The 19,836-nt window shown below is 44.6% G+C and overlaps 1 protein-coding gene across 1 annotated transcript in view; it reads left to right on the forward strand.

Moving 5' to 3' along the window:
- The window catches only part of PI4KA (phosphatidylinositol 4-kinase alpha), a gene marked incomplete at its 5' end in the record, with an annotated part of 2,160,482 nt that overhangs the window by 195,531 nt on the left and 1,945,115 nt on the right, over window positions 1-19,836 (forward strand).

The following is a 19,836-nucleotide window of genomic DNA, read 5'->3' on the forward strand; positions in this document are numbered from 1 at the left end:
TCATTAGCTCAGAATGGAACGTTGAACCAGTGACTAAACCAGTCTGGTATTGATGAAAACGTAGCCCCTTAGGGATAATATGTTGGTCCAAACAAGCATTGAAATATGTGACTTCCAATTGAAGTTTTTTCAATTTTAACAATTTAATGTCAAACAATTTCAGTTTGTCACAAATAAATTGGGAACCAACTTGTTGGTTTGTTGAAGAACTAGCCGGTCGCTCATGGTTATGGCCATTCACAAGGACCAAATTGGAAGTATTTTCTACCCATTCACTGAAGGCTGAAGCACCTATAAGCCCTGTTCTCCATTGTACTTCTGGTGGTTGTTCTGTCCGCTGTGCACGTGGACTCTGGCATTGAACTGCTGGGTTAAGATCCGGAATTTGTTGTACTGCCAGGATAGAAGCCCCAGCATGATCTGTTGTATCTACTGGACGTTGAGTAGAATTGCCAGCTGAATTGAAAGATGAAGGCAGTTCGATGTTAATTTGCCCTCCTCTACTAGTAGGAGGGCTTCCACGAGCCTGAATGTTAATGGCATTGTTTGATTGTCTGGTCTGACTAGAGGCATGTTCTAAAAGGGTATTGTCCACCTTTTCAGGGGTGGGCCGCTCAACTTGTTACTTGAAGAACGTGAGTTATTATGGCAGGTCAGACTAAATGCGTTTTAGTCCTGGACTAAATGAGGCTTGTATACCAGGGGTGGGCCACTCAACTTGTTACTTGAAGAACGTGAGTTATTATGGCAGGTCAGACTAAATGTGTTTTTTAGTCCTGGACTAAATGAGGCTTGTAACATCTCTTGCCTCTTAAAATTAAAGAGTCTGAATAGATAACTGTTATTACTCTCCTTGAAAATTTATTGTATATGTGTGGACATATCTTTAGCTAAATTTGACATCTAGTTAGGAGTATATAGGTTGTCAGCAACATTTATATATTCCTTGGTCCCAGTATAGGTATAGTAATGCCAATAAAGTATTAAAGCACTTAGACATTCATTAGAAACAAGCAAATGTGGGTTGTCTGAATGCTCGGTCGAACTCATGAAGTTACTGCTTGTGTGTGTATATATTTTAATTCATTACTAGTCCAGCGATTGGACTGGTTAATATATATATATATATATATATATATATATATATATATATATATATATGTATATTATATATATGTATATTATATATATGTATATATATATATATATATATATATATATTTTAATTGTTTAAAGTTGAGTAAATATTCAAATAGATTATTCTATTTGAATGAGTGTCACATTCACACGCTTTTATACAGATGGATGGTGTGAAGGTGTTATGTTTTACTTTAAAGTTGTGAAAGTGAACTTTTAAATTATTGTATTTAAACATCTAAGTTGCTTTAAATGAGTTTTGTTGTTAGCTGATGGCAGTCATATGACCATGAAGAAGTTATTTGTAGTCTTGAATGTAGTTATTTGAATCTGATGAAGTTGGCGTTTCAACGTCAATGAAAAGCGCTTCATTCAATACATTTTTTGTGGACTTGGTTTTTGGGCTCCGTGTACCTGTGGATTTTGTGTTTGAACAGTTATTTGTTTGTCTTTTTCGTTGTTTAAGAGATATTAAACAGGATCTAAGGAATGTTTTATGGATGTATATCCAAAAAATGATGGGCATGAGTTTTTTTTTTTTTTTTATTATTATTATTATTGAAGAAATGGATCTGGACCCTAGTGGGGGAACATGGAAACTAAGAGTTTAATGTAAAAAACTTGAATGGCAACTGAGAAATATATGCCCCTTTTCGAAGTTGTTTGTCTTTCTGCTTTTCCCGGTTAGGGGTCGCCACAGCGGAACTCCGGTACGCTAATGATTGGCAGTAGATTTTTACGGTGCCAAGTTGCCAGCTCGACGCCCAACCTTCAGCGAAGGCACGCCCATTCACGCATGTCTTTTGGAGGCCACTCGACTGTGGGGAGGACATGTGCACTCCACACAGAAGGTACTCCCCGCACTCGAGCCGAGAATCTAATGGGAGAACCTCTTGCCGTGAGGCAACAATGCTACCTCTGCCCCACCGTGGATAATATGCCCCTTTTCAAAGTGCAGTCCTTACTTGGATTTATTGGATTGAGTCATTTTGTGACTGCACATTGAAAGGGGGCATATCCTGCTGCTTGGCTTGGGCTTTTTGTGTTTTTGGAGAGTTTACTTGTTTGTCCTTTTTAACTTAGAACGTATACCATGGGGACCATATGGGTTAAATAAGACCACATCCCTTTCCTGCTACTTGAAAATTAATGCATTGACCTACTAATTTGGTACAATGAATTACTTTACCAGAAGCAGAACGCAATGGTTCAATATTAGTGCTATTTGTTTTAAATTTTACAGTAATTGGATAAATTATTGTAAATAGAAGATGTGAGGTGAAATTAGTTACCTTTTGTGTCTGCATTTATAATTATTTTTATGTAGGTTTCCTTTTGTTTTGTTAGTGATTAGTTTTGTATGTAATTTTTAGTACATAGAAGAAAAGGGTAATATCCCTTTTAGTAGATTGTTGTAAAATGTTTGTGGAGAAGAAGGCAGATCTTTTAGTATGTATTTAATTGGATTATGGTGTTTGGTTTTCACTCTGAAGAGGTCCCATGATTTGGGTGGGATGAAAGCGCTTAGTGTGTTCATGCTTTCAAATAAATAAATTATTGTGTTTTGCTAAACTTAATTTTATTTTTAGCCGTTAGGATTACCATATCCTTGTTTAACGGCTTGGTGGATTGTGACTACCTGGAAAATTGGTGTTTGGCTACAGTGTTTACTGCTCTCTTACCACTTTCTTATTTTTTTTTTTTTGTCTTTGCTGTGGTTTTGGGTGACCATGTAAACCTGAGATATTCCTGGTTTCCCAAAAGACTGTCCTTATTGGAGCAAGGGTCCTGACATTGATTCCATGGTGGTGGCAGTGGCTACCAGGAAGGAACTTGCTGAAGAGGAGTTCCAATCTCCATCCTCCTATCCCATGGAATCTGTGGCACTAGATAGGTTTGTGAAGTGAATCTATGCTTTGGCAGCCTTTATTGTCAGGACACTGAAATACCTGCCACATATTGCGCTCTTCAAGAAGGATTTGACCAAAGATTTCTCCAAATCTCTCTCAAGGTATTGTTTTGCATAGGAGATGAAGTCTGTCGAATCGCAGCTGGCCACATTTCAATCTCTTTCGAAAGTCTCAGGGCACTTATTTCCAGTGGGACAAAAGGAGCTTCTTTGGCTGCAGGCATGGGTATAATAGAAGCCAAGCCTGAATGCCCCAATTAGATTTTGCAGAACACTTTATTTATGTACACCCCCTATGATGGATCAACACTGTACAGCCTAAAAGATAAAATCTATCCAGGAGTGATCAAGATGGTAAAACCCTGTCTGTTGTAGGGATCTGGTTTTCCACCCCTTCACCTCCCAAGAGGACCTTCTCCAGGAACCAGAAGGGAGGGAAGAAACTATGAATGTTATGTAGTCCAATCTCGCCTGCATTCGTACCCGTGGGTTCGGAGCCGAACCTCTGCTCCGACTCTGCCATACTCTAGCTCAAAGTCATCAATTGGCTTGTGGCTAAGAGGTATCCCATGCTGCACTGCTCCCTTTTCCCAGATCTCGTTTTCTGCTCGTACAGCTCAGACATGGTCTCGCTCTTGGCCGTGGCTAAGTATAACTTTCTTCTACTTTTTAGTAGTTTGTTGCTCCAAAAGCTATTTTCATAGCTAGTCTCAGTTTTTTGATAAGAAAACTGTTTGTGTAGCCTGGTTGGCTTTTTGTCGGTATCCCGTTTGCAATGTTCATCGTGTTACCCTGCTACAGTCATCACACTTGAGTTATCCTGCCGTCAGGCGGTCCCACAGTTGGCCAGAGTTCCAAAGTCTTGGTCCGGCGTCGGTTGCTGTCGCTTCTTTCCTGACGTCAGTGCGCCGGGGGTATACAAGAGGCATCCAATGCCATTTTCTTCAGTCTTTCTTGCTGCGCGGTGCCCGAAGCAGAAGCAGTTCGCAAGTGCCGGTCGGCCGACACCTGAGATTTTCAATTCGAATTTCAGTCCGAAGTCTCCAGTAAAGCTAAGTACCTTGTTGGGGAACCTTTTCTTGCCTCAGTCCGATATCAGAAAAAGTTAACAATTGCATTTCTTGTGGGAAGCAAATGCCTCATAAGGATTTCCATTCTTATTGTATTCCTTGCCTAGGCCCAGACCACGACATCACAGATTGTCGGTTTTGTGCTAGGTTTAATAAACGCACTATCAAGTGCCGTTTTGACTTTGCACGATATTACTTTGGTAGGACATTTAATTATATCATGCTGTTGGGGCAGCCAATGACCGACATGCAGAAAAAACGCAAGGATAAGGACAGGCAGCCTAGGACCAAGCCAGATTTCGAGGCCTCTGCAGGGCCTGTCGCCGGTTTTCTGGTTTTCAGTGAGGCGCCTACGCAGCCCCTGACGACCGCAGAATTGGAACCCCAGACAGCTGCGGATTCTCAAGCGGAGTGTACTAGGTTGTTGCAGCCATCTTTATTAGGCCTTTCCGACACCAGAGCAGAAGGAGATCCTGGTGCAGTAGAAACACCTTCGGTTGCAGAAGGTGTCTTCAGACCGACTACACTCACCATTAAATCTTATGCTAAGCTTAAAACTCCATTAAAACCAAAAAAGACTGTACATCAGTCTCCAGTTCAAGGCCCCATGCCTAAGAAACAGATGCTTAAGATGGCTGAAGATTTGATTACCCTAATCAGGGGTTCCCATCCCCCTCCAGATAAAAGACCAAGACAAGAGGAGAATTATGCTTCCTCTGACCAGGTTTCAATTTCCTCAGATTCTTCTGAGGAACAGGATTACGCTTTTCCCCCTTATGAAGACTCTGATGCTGAAGACTCTATTCCCTCAGCATCTCCCCCTGAAGACTACTCCTTTGGGGAAACTTTACATACCATGAGGGAACATTTCCACTGGGAAGGCCAGGACTACTCTGATTCTAAGAAAAGGCTCCGGGAGTTCCTTTTACTACCCCAGCACAGACCACTTGTTATCCCTCCAGTTTTAGACATTGTGGATGAGGTTTACTTGGAGTCTAGTCTAAATCCAGACTCTCTACCTCCTGCTCCAGCCAAACCAGACATATACTACAGAGTACCTGACTCACACAAATTCCTTTATAAAAGCTCTGTAGCTGACCCAGAAACAATTTCCCATGGCCCCAAAGGGGCTAAAGCTACTATGGCTAAAAATCCTGTGCCCTCTGAAAGGGATTCCAGAGCCCTAGATAGATGGGGAAAGAAGATATACACTTCAGCTACTCTGGCTATGAGAGCATTAAATTGTCAGTTTCATATGCTGAAATATCAGCAATTCCTAATGTCTCAATTAAAACAAAAAATGAGCACACATTCTGAACAGTCTGAATTCAAGGAAATGCAGGATCTGTTGCATGCAGCTGAACAGGTGGGCAAACATACTTTACAATGTGGATTTGATTCATTGGAAACTTCCTGTAGAGCAGCTGTTACTGGGTCTGTCATACGTAGACATGCTTGGTTAAAGGAACAAACCCTACCTGATCATGTTAAAGCAAAATTATTGGATGCACCTTTACAGCAGGATGTATTATTTGGTGTCAAAGCAGAAGAGGTTTTAAAGAAAATGGAGGATAAGGCAAAGTCTATGCAGACGGTCAAGGATTTTTTTACAGGTACAACCCCCTCGTTTCAGCAGAAATTGGCCAACAAGAAAATGGTCCTTTTCCAGCTTCTGACAGATCACAGAGGGGCAAGTACAGATGCCCAAGGGGCAGAGGTCAGTCACAAGGCCCTTACAAACCTCGCCAATGGGATACTGCTACCCAGAAAGGAGGAGAAGACAGACCCCAAGCTAGCAGAAGACAAACGCAATGACTCAACCCTCAAACTACCAAGCAAATCTTTCTTGACAGCTCCCTTGGAAGGAAAATTGGCACTTTTTACAGACAACTGGCACATCATCACAAAAGACAAAATGGGTCCTAAACATTGTCTCACAAGGATACAGATTCCACTTTCATACCTTGCCAAGGATAAAAGGAATGCCAAACCTGCCACCAAATCAATGGGCAGAGGCACAAAAACAAATTACAGCTCTCATGGACATGAGAGCCATTCAAAAGGTACCTACAGAGGAGCAAGGACAAGGATTTTACTCAAGACTCCTTCTAGTCCCAAGAAAGGACAAAGCATGGAGACCCATTCTGGATCTTTCACTTCTGAACACCTATCTGCAAGTACCAAAATTCAAGATGCTAACACTACAGCAGCTTCTTCCCATGCTGGGCAAGAAGGCTTGGCTAGTAACGTTGGACTTCGAGACATACCTGCATGTCCCTATCAGACAAAATTGCAGAAGATACCTCCGCTTCATTGCAGGTTCAACCCATTATCAATTCTCTGCACTGCCCTTTGACTTCTCTACTGGGCCCAGGGTCTTCACAAAATGCCTGGCACCAGTAATTGCATACTGCAGACAAAGAGGAATTCAAATATACCCATACCTGGACAACTGCCTTATTCAAGCAGAAAGCAAGGACATTCTTTTAAAGCATCTGGCATTTGTCAAACACCTAAGTTGCCTAGGGTACACAGTAAATGAAAAGAAATCAAAACTAGTGCCCTCACAAAACATAATATTCCTGGGTGCCAGCTTGAATACAACGGCCCAGATGACTTATCTCATGCCAGACGAGCTGACTCAATAATTCAAAATAATGGCAACAAAGACCCAACTCCCTGCAAGAAAAATTCTGCAGGCCTTGGGATTCATGGCATCTTGCATACTACTAATACCATTTGCAAAACTGCATATGAAGAAATTACAATGGTAATTCAGTGGTGCAAAACCATACACCCAACTCCACGGCAGTATTTTCACGAAAAGTTTATTCCAAACATCAAAGTGTACAAAGGTTTTAAACCATTGAATTTCCTGTTGTTCCACTTGCTGGGTTTTTGGTGTTCGTTTACTGTTTTGAAAATTACAATGGTACCTGAAAAGCGTATGGACTCCGCACAGCCACAGCGTGGAAACAATGATACCACACATTCCCTGCCTTCAGCAGGAGTTTCTATGGTGGGCACAGGCATGTCACCTCAACAAGGGTCAGCCTTTCACCTTACCCACAGCCAGGCAAACCATGACAACAGATGCATCGGACTATGCCTGGGGAGCACACATGGCAGGACATTGCATTCAGGGCAAATGGACTACAGATCAAAGGCATCTGCATATCAATCAAAAAGAAATGCTAGCAGTATAGAATGCCCGAACAGCTTTCAAGGATCTCTTGCACCCAGGACAACTAATAATAAAGACTGACAATACCACAGTAATGTGGTACATAAACAAGCAAGGGGGCACACATTCCTACCCTCTATGCAGGCAAGCAATGACCTTGTGGAACACAGCACTGTCTTACCAAGTTCAACTACAAGCACAATTCCTGCCAGGAAAGAAAAACACATTGGCAGACGACCTAAGCAGAAACATCATGGATCCCCACGAGTGGAAACTAGATCCACAAGTATTTGCAGTGATAACTCAAAAATCGGGACCCCCAGACATAGATCTGTTTGCCAACCCCCAAAACTACCAACTTCAAAAATTTTGCAGAAGAACATTCCACCCACAAGCTTAGAAAGTGGACGCCCTCTCATTCATTTGGGAAACATTAACAGTGTATGCCTTTCCTCCACTGCCTCTTCTAGCAAAGGTACTGCTGAAAGTCAGATTAGAGAGGCCACAAATAATACTCATTGCGCGAGACTGGCCACGCCAGCACTGGTATCCAATTCTAAGGAACATGGTCCACAGCCCACCATGGATTTTACCACAAATTCCTCACCTGCTCACCCAGTGAGACAGTCAAATTCTACACAGCCAGCTCAAGACTTTAAACCTGGCTGCTTGGCAAATTACCTAAACAACCAGCCAACACCTCTATCCAAAGCTGGTATGGATGTCATTCTGGAGGCCAGGAGGCCCAGCAGCAGGAAAACCTATTCAGACAAATGGAAAAGATTTTGCGCCTGGAACCAGGCTAAAGGCCAAAATCACCTTGATCCAAACATTCCTCAGATTCTACAATGTTTAACTGAGATGTTGCACAAAGGACTTTCCTTTTCATCTATTAAGATCCACGCCTCAGCAATTTCAGCTTATTACAACACGGATCCTGCTTTATTTTCACATCCACTCCTAAGACAGTACCTCAGAGGGGCTAAGAACATAAGACCGCCCAGGAGAGCACCAACACCTACTTGGGATCTCAACTTTGTTCTGGAAAAGCTTACACTGCCCCCCTTTGAACCAGCTTTTTCAGTGGATTTAAAACTTCTTTCATGGAAAACTGCCCTGCTACTAGCAATAACTTCAGCTAGAAGAGTCTCAGAGCTACAGGCACTAATGGCAGTGGAGCCTTTCCTCATTTTTCATCAAGACAGAGTCTCTCTACGAACTAACCCTTCCTTTATGCCAAAGGTGGTATCCAGTGTGGCCCTAAACCAAACCATTCATTTGCCCACCTTTTTTCCAAATCCCCAGAACAAAGGAGGAAGACTCCTGCACTCTTTGGACATTCACAGGCAATTGCGTTACTACTTGGATAAAACTAAGGCTTTCAGAAAATCTGACCAGCTCTTTGTAGCCTGTGCTGCAGGATCACAAGGAAAAGCTATCTCAAAACAGACCATTTCAAAATGGATAGGACATTGCATACGTTTCTGCTACATGCATCATGGGAAACCGGTACCTGCTAACATTAGGTCCCACTCCACCAGGGCTACAGCTACATCAGCAGCCTTTCGCAGGGGGGTGCCAACCAAGGATATTCTGGAAGCTGCAACTTGGAGTTCAGTGCACACCTTCGCAAAACACTATCACTTACCTCTATATTCAAAGACTAGAGCTGGTTTTGCCACTGCAGTTTTGCAGGGCCTACTAGCTTCTTCTAACCCTGTTTAACTCCACCACCCATCCTTAGCTTTGGGATTCTACCCAAGTGTGATGACTGCAGCAGGGTAACATGATGAACATAGTACAGTTTTGTACCTACCATAAATGTAGATGTTCAAGTGTTCACCCTGCTGCAGTCCAGGTTACCCTCCCTCCATCCCCTCTGAACTAGCTGGACTTATCTGTACCTTTCTATCTTATACAACCTCTGTGGTGTATTTGCTTGTGCCCGAAGGTATTGTTTTATTTTTATATGTGCATTTTTACATAGCAATATATATTGCCTACCTGTTGGGGGCACCTGACATCTGGGGCAAGAAAAACTGAAGAAAATGGCGTTGGATGCCTTTTATATACCCCTGGCGCACTGACGTCAGGGAAGAAGCGACAGCAACCGACGCCGGACCAAGACTTTGGAACTCTGGCCAATTGCGGGACTGCTTGACGGCAGGATAACCCAAATGTGATGACTGCAGCAGGGTGAACACTCGAACATCTACATTTATGGTAGGTACAAAACTGTACTTTTCTTCCCTTCTTATGGGCTAGGTCCGTTTCAGTTAGAAGACCTAGTCCTCCCTTTTAAGTTGTGTGTCCCAGTTTCCCTGTTTGTGCTTGTTCCGGTGTTGCCCCGTCCCTTTGGGCTAGGGTCGTTTAACTTAGAGGACCTAGTCCTCCCTTGTTTTGTTTGTCAGGGCCGTTTAAGTTAGAGGTCTTTTCTTCCCTGTGGTGTTTATTGTTCTGTGACAGTTTAATTTAGAGGCATAGTTCCCACTTTTTTCTGTTGTTGGTGTCGGATTTGTCTTCTGATATCGTGTGCAGTGTCATACCAATATGTGTAAGGTTGCAAAAGAACACAATCCGTCGGGCTTCAAAAAATGTGAGGTGTGGATATAAAATGTCTATTACTGATGGGCAGTGTGTGTGTGTGTGCGTGTGTGTGTGTGTGTGTGTGTGTTTGTTGGGGGCTATCCACCTCCAAGAATCCTGTGTGTTTTGTTACGCCTTTAGTCCACGCGTTTTTCAAGAGAGGAAGAACAAACGGATTCTGAAGGGATTACTGAAACCCTCCTTCGAAGAGGAGAAGGCTTCCAGTTCTAAATCCTCTCCCTCTAAAGCAGACAAGACCTCTAAATCAAAAAAACGCTCTCTAGCTCAGTCAGTTTTATCGGAGCCGCCTGCGAAAGTTGCCAAGTCTACTTCAGCTTCCTCTGCTACATTGGCTTCAGGGCCGTAAGGAAGTGGATGAATTGACCAAGTCACCATCGGCTCCCAGTCTCTCGGAGCCGGTGACGGAGATACTTGTTCGGAGCCGGTCTCTAGTTTTTAAACCAATTTCTCCTTCTTGCAAGTCTCCTTCTGTAGGGAGGTCCAGATCTCCGACCTTATCCTCTAGGTCCTCCAGGACTCTGTCGGACGATGATGTGGATAGAGTGGTACAGAGACTGCTCCAATCACTGGTGTTGACCAAATGTTTTTTGGCTCCAGCCCAATTGGCCCCGGAGCCTGTCACCCATCCACCCTCGTATATTCCTCCTCTGAGCCTTTCTTGGCCTTAGGAGCCAGAGTTGTCTGCTCCATCTGATGCCTTTGCATCTGCTCCAGTAGCCCATCCTGCCATCTCTGTTTTGATCTCCGCTCCGACCTGGTCGGCTCCGTCCGCGGGGTCAAGGGTTCATAATTCCTCGGTCGGACCCAAGGGAGAGGTCTTGGGTCGATCTTCTTCGGTTCTGAGCCACCTGCTCGGTGTTTCGGCATGGGTGAGCTTGGGCCCTGCCTCGGCTTCAGACCTTATCTCTTCGGCTCCGAGGGCTTCCATGGTTGGTCGTTCTTCGGAGCTGGGAGGATCAGCTTTTGAGGTCATGCGGAGCATGCTGGCCAGTTCCTCAGCTGCGTCTGATGGCACCGACATTCTTACCCCCTCCAGCACCGGTATCCGTTTCTTATCACCCTCTCTCCTTGGACAGCAGAGACCCAATGCCCCAGGATACCTCCATGAGTGGTCCTCAACTTTTTGAGGTCTCCCCAGTGTTTGCCTGAGGAGCGCCCCAGAAAAGGTGTGTGCAAGAGGAAGCACATAGACTCCCAGGATGATCACTTTGGACAGTGACCTCGAGGAGTCAGAGGGGACTCCCAAGTCGTCCTTTGAAGATATCTCTTTCTCCGATATCCTGGAGATCTTGAAACAGAGAGGCGACTGGCCCTCCAAATCTCCCTCTGAGGAAGAGTCTGTTCCTGAAGGCCTTTGGGTCTCAAAACTCCGCCTCTTGGGTTTCTCCCCCATTCGATGAACTCCTGGATGTTGTTTTTTGAAGGGTGTGGGAAACCCCTGACACTGTGGAACCAGTCCCCAGGAGATCCAACAAGTTTCTGTCCACCACTGCTGACAAGGAATTTCTCACAAAGGGCGTTTCAGTAGATGCCATGATGGTGGCAGCGGCCACCAAGAAGGAAATAGCTGAGACTTCATCTACCATCCACCCCCCTAACAAGGAGTCAAGGACCATGGACCGATATGGGAAGCGTATGTTTTTTTTCAGCGGCCTTTACTCTGCGGTCACTGAACTATTTGTCACATTTTACACAACTCCAAAGAGATCTCCTGAAAGGGCTTGGAGAGTCTCTGCAGGCTAACATTTCTGACTCAATGGCTCAGAAGGTCAGTGCCCAGATGTCTACCCTAAATTCCATTACTAACTCCTCCATGAGGTTGATCTCGCATGCAGCCGATGGAGCGAGTAGGGCAGCGAATTCAGGAGTCTCTCTTAGGAGGCACTCCTGTATGCACCTGTGTAATTTCGCAGAGACCTTCAAGTCTACGTTCTCCAATGCCCCATTTGACGGTCCATCTTTGTTTGGAACCAAGATGAAGGATACTCTCACTAGGTGCGCGCAGGAAGGAAAAACCCTGTCTGCCATGGGAGTTCATTTTTCCATGCCTTCTAGACCTTATCCCAAGGGCCAGAAGGGTGGGAAAATGTGGTTCAGAAAGCTGCAGAGGTTTTTTTCAAGACGCACAAAGTGATTCCCTCTCCAGAGGCAGGGGACGGGGTAGTAAGTCAGGTAGACGCTGCCCTAGAGGCAGAGGAGGCCCACGTAACCAGGGGGACCACGATTCCTTTCGCAGTTCCTCCTACCAGTGCTCCTGATGGGAGGCCCGACTGCGCTTCTCCAGAGCCAGTCAGGGGTTGCATTTCACTATACCCAGAAGCCTGGCAAGGCATCACCCAGGACGAGTGGGTATTAAAGATAATTTCCAGAGGATATCATATTCCCTTCTCTTCTCATCCCCCGCCAACCAGGAGAATCCCAGTTGCTCCAACCAGTCAAAGGGATTCCACAGCTTCAGAAGTTCAAAAGCTGCTAGCAAAAGGACCCATCCAGCATGTCCCCTCAGACCAGCTCGGATTAGGGACTTGCTCAAGATTCTTTTCGGTGCCGAAAGGAACAGGGGACCTGAGTCCCATCTTGGATCTCAGCCACTTGAATGTCCATGTAAAATAGTCCAAGTTCTGAATGGTCACTTTACAGTCTAGTCTCCCATTGTTGGGGAAAGAAGTATGGATGTGCTCCATCGACCTCAAGGATGCTTACTACCATATAAAGATGGACAGGGCATCCAGAAGTCATTTACGCTTCCGGCTGGGAGCCAGTCATTTTCAGTTTCGAGCCCTGCCCTTTGGTCTCACCACAGCCTCCAGGGTGTTCATCAAATGTATGGCAGTGTTGATGGCTCACTTGAGACGTCAGGGATTCCAAGTGTTTCCTTACCTAGACGACTGGCTCCTGTCTGCCACCATCAGGCATCTACTACTACAGACCAAGGATGCCACCATTGTGCTGTGTCAGTGATTGGGTATCACACTAAACTGGGAAAAGTCTGCCTTGTTGCCCTTGCAGCGTGTCACCTTTATAGGCGCCGAGTTAGACACCATGCTCATGAGGGCTTTCTTACCACAAGAAAGAATTCAGGTTTTGCAACAACAGGTCTATGCTTTACTTCCACTGAAAAAGGTAAAGGCAAAAATGGTTCTCAAATTGTTAGGGACAATGGCTGCCACGATTATGCTAGTCCCTCTGACAAGACTACACATGAGGTTCCTTCAATGGCTGCTCTCTGCTCAGTGGTCCCTGCAGCACCTTCCACTTTCCCATCTTATTATGATTACAGATAAGTGCAAGCAGGATCTATGCTGGTGGCTTCAGACCAGCAATCTCAATGTGGGAAAGCCCTTTGTTTCACCTGCTCCGGTGCCATGGTGACCATGGATGCCTCCCAGATTGGGGGGGGGGGGCATTATCTCGGCAGGACAGTCCAAGGCACATGGCAAGAGCACGAGATACATTTGCATATCAATGTCTTGGAGATGAGAGCAGTGCTATTAGCATTGCAAGTACTCCAGAGCTTTCTTCCTCTCGGGACAATTGCAATCCACTCAGACAACATGTCGGTGGTGTGGTACTTGAACAAACAGGGAGGAACCAAGTCGTTTCCCCTTTGCGGAGAGGCTATTCGAGTGTGGTAGTGGGCAGTGTCTTCCCAATGCTTTCTTGTGGCAATGCACATTCCGGGGAAGTCCAACATAATTGCCGACAGGTTGAGCAGAGCTTTACTGATGCCTCACGAGTGGTCCCTGAACAAGCAGGTTACTGAGCAGATTTTCCACAGATGGGGTCAGCCTTGCTGCAGTGTATTTGCCAGTCCCCTCAGTACCAAGTGCAGCAGCTACTTCACCCTCATCCCCCCTCAGGGGGAGGCACCCAGGGAAGCTCTAGTTCATGATTGGCCCTCCGGTCTACTTTATGCCTTCCCACCTGTTCCTCTGATAGCAAAGGTTATTCAGAAATCACAATTCTTGGGAAGCAGAATGATTGTGATTGCTCCACCCTGGCCTCGTCAAATTTGGTTCCCCATTCTCCATCCCTATCTCATGGACGTCCCCTGGATTCTGGACCCACAGCAAGACCTATTGACTCATATGTCAGGGCAGTTCCATCCCTCTCTTCATACCCTCCGGTTGACAGCTTGGCTACTCCAGTTCCATCACTAGTCAGGCTTCATAATTTTTCTCCGGAAGTAGTTCATATTCTGTCTTTTTCCCATAAGCCTTCGACTAGGAAGATTTATTCCAGTAAATGGAAAAGATTCTCCATCTGGGCTCATGAAAGGCAGATTGACCCTTACACTGCACCAATTTCATCAGTTCTGGAATTTCTCTCCATGCTTTTCAGTCAGGGGTCAGCTGCCGCAACCATTAAAGTTCAGTTAGCAGCTATCTCCACCTTTCATGTCACTAATGAACCCAGTCTAATGGCGCAAAGACTTTGTAAGGCATTTTTAAAGGGCACTATGATGCTTCGGCCCCCAGTCTTTGATCCCGTAATGCCATAGGACCTCAATTTTGTGCTGCAGTGTCTCACTTAATCTCCCTTTGAGCCTGCAGCTACTTGTGACTTAAAATGTGTCATGGAAGACATTCTTTCTGGTGGCCATCACTTCAGCTAGGCGAGTTTCTGAACTCCAAGCTTTGTCAGTTAGACCTCCTTACTTGGTATTTCACAAGGATAGGGTTTCCCTCGGTACGAATCCTTCCTTTATGCCAAAGGTTGCTTTGGTTATTAACCTCAACCAGTCTATTGAGCTGCCTGTGTTTTTTCCAGAATTTTCTAATAAGGCAGAATTCAAATTCCAACAGCTAGATGTTCATAGACAATTGCATTTCTATTTACATAGAACGAAGGATCTTAGGAAATCAGATCAGCTATTTGTCTCATTTTCAGACAATAGACTTGGGTCTCCAGTCTCTAAAGTAACCTTATCCAGATGGATCTCTAGTTGTATTTACTTCATTTATGCATCAAGCGGTAAGGAATTACCTTTTAAGGTGAAGGCTCATTCTACATGATCAATGTCTACCTCTATGGTATTTCAGGCCAGGATGTCTATGGATAATATTTGTGCTGTGGCTACATGGGCATCTCCTCACACCTTTATCAGTCACTACAAATTGGATGTGATATCCAGAGGCAGATCTTCCTTTGGTTCCACAGTGCTCAGGAGAATTTTCCACTGAGCCGCCCAAGGTTCAGGTGCTGGGGATGCTGTCCCACGGGTAAGATTGTAGGCGAGATTGGACTACAAAAAATCAAGAAGTTATGTATTCACCATAACGTTCGATGTATGTAGTCCATCTCGCCTCACATTCTTACTTACTCTCCCCCCTTCCCCCTCCTGGAGGGCCTAGAGGTTAGTTTTGGTTTCAGTACTCCTTTTGTTGTTGGGCTGATTCTTCCTCTCTGTGTTGTGTGTGTGGGGTGTGATTGCCTGAGCTTGCAGCAAACAAGATCTGGGGAATGGGAGCAGTGCAGCATGGGATACCTCTTAGCCACAAGCCAATTGAAGACTTCGAGCTAGAGTATGGCCGAGTTGAAGCCGAAGTTCGGCTCCGAACCCACGGGTAAGAATGTGAGGCAAGATAGACTACATACATTGAACGTTATGGTGAGTACATAACTTCTTGTTCTGCAAGTTACAAGGGTTTGCTTCTAACACTCCTGGTGAGGGAGACCCCCTCGAGTTTGGGGGGGGTACTTTAATGGTGGACATTGCCCAGCTTCCCATGGGTGGCAGAGCTGACCTACAAAACCAAGGCTTTTGGGGTCCTTTCTCTGATTGATTTTACTGGCATTTATGAACATTTGGTCAGCTTCTGCATTCTAGAGTCATTTGTGGGGGTTATCCTGGTGTCTCATGGCCTTTCCATCACTCGAGATGTTTCAGTGAGAATCATCTCCTTTATCACCTTTCACTCCCATACTTAAAGAAACTTTTCTGTGTTCCACCCATCTAAAGGGAAGCAGCAGCATTAGGGGAAAAAAAGCGACTAAAAATTTGGGTCACCCAAGAGGTCCCACTAGACCAGCAGGAATCCAGAGTTTACTCAAGATTCTTTTTAATACCAAAAAAATGAGGACCTTAGGCCACTTTTGGACAGTAGTCTGTTGGAGAAATTTGTGAAGCAGATGAAATTCTGGATGATCACTGTACAGTTCATCCTTCCATTGCTAAGGAAGGATGATTAGATCTGCTTGATAAAACTCCAGGATGCACACTACCACATCAAGACAGACAGACGCTCGACAGACAGACACTCCAGAAGATTTCTCCCCTTCTGGCTGAAGCCAGCCACTTTCTGTTTAGAGCCCTACCCATTGGTTTCATGGCCCCCCTTCCCCCAGTGTTCACCAAATGCATGACAATGGTTGCAGCTTATCACAGATTGCAAGGGTTCTGACCTCCACTAGGATCTTCTTCAAGCCAGGGACTCCTGGCTCACGCTTTGCACAATGATATTACAGTGGTGCATACAGCTAAGTCCAAACTTCACCATATCCAGACCTTGAAATTCTTTGGAGCCCTTTTGAATGCTAAATTGCACCTTGCCAACCTTCCACAAACCAGGATGTCCACACTTCACAAAAAGGTGGTACCTGTCCTTTCCTGTAAGAAGAAACCTGCAAAATTGATCCTGTGTCTTCTAGACTCAGTGGCGGCTGTCATCACCTGAATTCCTCTTGCAGGTATCACATGAAGGTGCTTTGGTGGACACTGTTGACTTAGTGGTCAATCAGATGCCAGCCCATGAGTTTGCAAGTCTGTCTCAAAAAGATATGCAGGACACGTATTCAATGGTGGCTAGGTTCCCTGAGAGTGTCTCAGGGTTGATATTTGGTACTGGTTTCTCTTTATCACGACTACAGACTTCTCCCATAAACTTCTTCCAGTTAGTGGGGGGGGGGGGTACTTGGGGAAAAATGGTCCAAGGCACGTAGTCCCCTGCAAAGGCCAGTCTCCACATAAATATCCTTGAGATGATGGCATACCTCCTAGTGCTACAGGCCTTCCAGGATGCTCTCCCCATAGGTGTGATTTCAGTCCAGACAGACTGTGCCAGTGGTGTGGTATTTCAGCAAACAGGGAGACACTCCATCTTACCACTTGTGTGAAGAGGCCATGGGTTGTGGCAATAGGCAGTGTCTTCTCATCACTTTCTGATAACAATGTGCATTCTGGAGAAGTCCAGTGTTTTAGCCATAAGGTTAAGCAGGTCTATCCCTTTCCCTCATGAGTGATCCATTAGTGGCAGATCAGATTTTCAACCTTTAGAGCCATCCTTGCTGTGAAGTTTTTATCTCCCCATACAACACCAAGTACTTTGCCGTTATTCCCAGGGTGGAAGGAGTCAACAAGGGATGCTGTGATCCAACTTAGTCTTCACTTTCTGAAATTTCTTCAGAAAGCATTAGCGAGAAAAGCCATGGTGATCCTTACTTCTCCTTTTGAGCCCTGACAGGTGTGCTTTCCCTTCCTCTGGTCTCATCTGATTCATCCACTTTGGGTGCTAGATCCCACTCTAGATCTTGTTTCTCACCTATCCGGGATGCCTCCCCTAGATAGTTAAGACCTCAAATTGAGCATGTGGTGTCTTAAGTTCCGATGATGGCTAGCCCACACAGGCTTTCTTTCCAAATTGTTCACATTTTGACATTGGTGCAAAGACCTGTCTCCAGAAAGATTTATAAAAATATAACTTTTGGAATGATGAGTAACAATTTAAAGTAAATATTTTGCCATTTTGAAAATTGTGTTACAATGACACATTTATTTTAATATATTTTTGATAACTGGGTTGTGTCCCATTTTCAATAGGGGCTCAGAATCCCTGGCTTATTAAGTAACTTACTTAAAGTTGTACAGTAGGCAAATGAAGATTGAGAAATTCAAACCCAGGATTTCATATTGAAGCTTATTGAAAGCTTGTAGCCTTAATCCTTTGTGGTTACTGCCAGACAGCATAATCATGTGACATAAAATTATACACCATAGAATGGCATTTCACAGGAAGTGTAATGGCTGAAACAGAAATAGAATGGTTGCTTAAATGACATTTATTCATCGTCATCATCCTTATCATCCATAATCATCAACAACAACCCCCTATTTCTCATTTTTTTTACATGGGGTCGGGGTATTATGTTACCTGCCGCCAACTCTCTCAATTCAGTGCCACACTCCTGCCTTCTTCAACACTCATGCCTGACTGTCTCAGATGTTCTTTCACACAATCCATCCACCTCTTTGCTGGTTGCCCTCGCTTCCTCTTACCTTCTTCCTGTCTGTCCCAAATCGTCCTCACCAGATTGTCTTCTGCTTTTCTACACATGGGCCCAAATCACCATAATCTGTTCTCTTTGATCTTTTCTGCAATTGGAGCTACTTTGGCTTCTGCTCTTATGTCCTCATTTCTTCATCTGTTCCACAATGGCCATCCTACCACCTTTCTCAAGCACTTCATTTCCATCACCTCTAGCTTCTCATCAACTGTTCTGCCTTTACTGCCAAGATTTCTATGCCATGCAGTAGTACTGGTCGCACCACTGTCTTGTACACCTTACTTTTTAGCTTCTTTGGCATTCATCTGTCATAGATTACACCTGATACTCTATGCCATTTGGCTGCAGTCCCTCTGATTCTAGCTTTGACCTCATCATTCAGACTAACCTTCTCAACCACCCCTCCCAGATGCGTGAAGTTGTTTACCTGTTCCACTATCTTCCCTTCTATCTCTATTCTCAGCTTCTTCTGTTTTCCCCAATTTGCTGCAGTTACCACCGTGTTATCTGTGCTTAGCTTCATCCCATGTGCCTTCAGTTTTGCATTCCATTCTACTATTCTTTGCTGAAGTTCTGTCTCAGAGTCTGCCTGTCCTGCCACATCATCTGCATACAGCAGTTTTGTTGATCTGTCTCCTCCATCCTGTTTGCTAATGTAGTCTGTCACCAGTATGAACAGCAGTGGGATCAGAGCTGAACCCTGGTGTACACCCACTCCCACTGGGACCCCTTCTGTGAGGCCGAACACTGTTCGTACTTGAGTCCTTGGTTCCTTATACATAGCCTGCACTAGTTCTACCAATGTTTCTGGGACTTCAAACCACCGCAGTGCTTCCCAGATCAGCATTCTTGGGACCTTGAAGTACATCATACCAGCAAACAAGTGGGTAATAAAAACACTCATAAAACAGCAAAACCTTGTGTGTAGTTCCACAGAGTCATGTCTAATTCATGCTTCCAAAATGCAAAACTTTAGATCCAGATCATTTGAACAGCTGAGTGTATTGACTAAATCACAGAAAATAAAGACTGTTAAGCGATTTCGTCCCTCAACGCAAGCATGGGCTGTGTTGAGGGAAGAAAGTACTTAACAGGCTTTTTATTTTGTGTGATTTAGTCAATAAACTCTGTACTGCCCACAGTTGTAGATGTCCCCTTTCTTCTATTACACTGGCACAAGTATGCTTATTCTCCAGTCATCTGGAATGCACCTTTCTCTCCACACTGCTACTAGTACCCTCAGGAGCCATTTCTCCCCTATCTCACCCAACATCTTTGTCATATCTTTAAATGACATTTATTCATCTTTTTTATTGTTCACAAGTTCTAGAATGTCAGATCTCTGTCAAATTGTTGCAAGTTTGACCTGTCTCTGGCAGATTCAGAGCTTGTGGCTGCCATTTTAGAGTAAGTAGACGGACCGATTTGTCCTACTGTGAACATGATCACAGATTCAGTCAAGAGCAGATGTTGAAATGAATGGAGGCATATGTCAGTTATTTTACTGACCTTCTGTCATATCCCTAAGAATAGTGATCTACATTTGGGTGTGGTCAGTAATGCAGCTTTGTTATACTGTCACATATAGTTCTGATACAATTTCAGTGCTTATTTGTCTGAGTTGTGTGAGCTATAATTTCTTGGTA

Source organism: Protopterus annectens, chromosome 4.part0 (genome assembly GCF_019279795.1).
Source record: "Protopterus annectens isolate FY-2018-M chromosome 4.part0, PAN1.0, whole genome shotgun sequence".
Classification (NCBI taxonomy): domain Eukaryota; kingdom Metazoa; phylum Chordata; order Ceratodontiformes; family Protopteridae; genus Protopterus; species Protopterus annectens.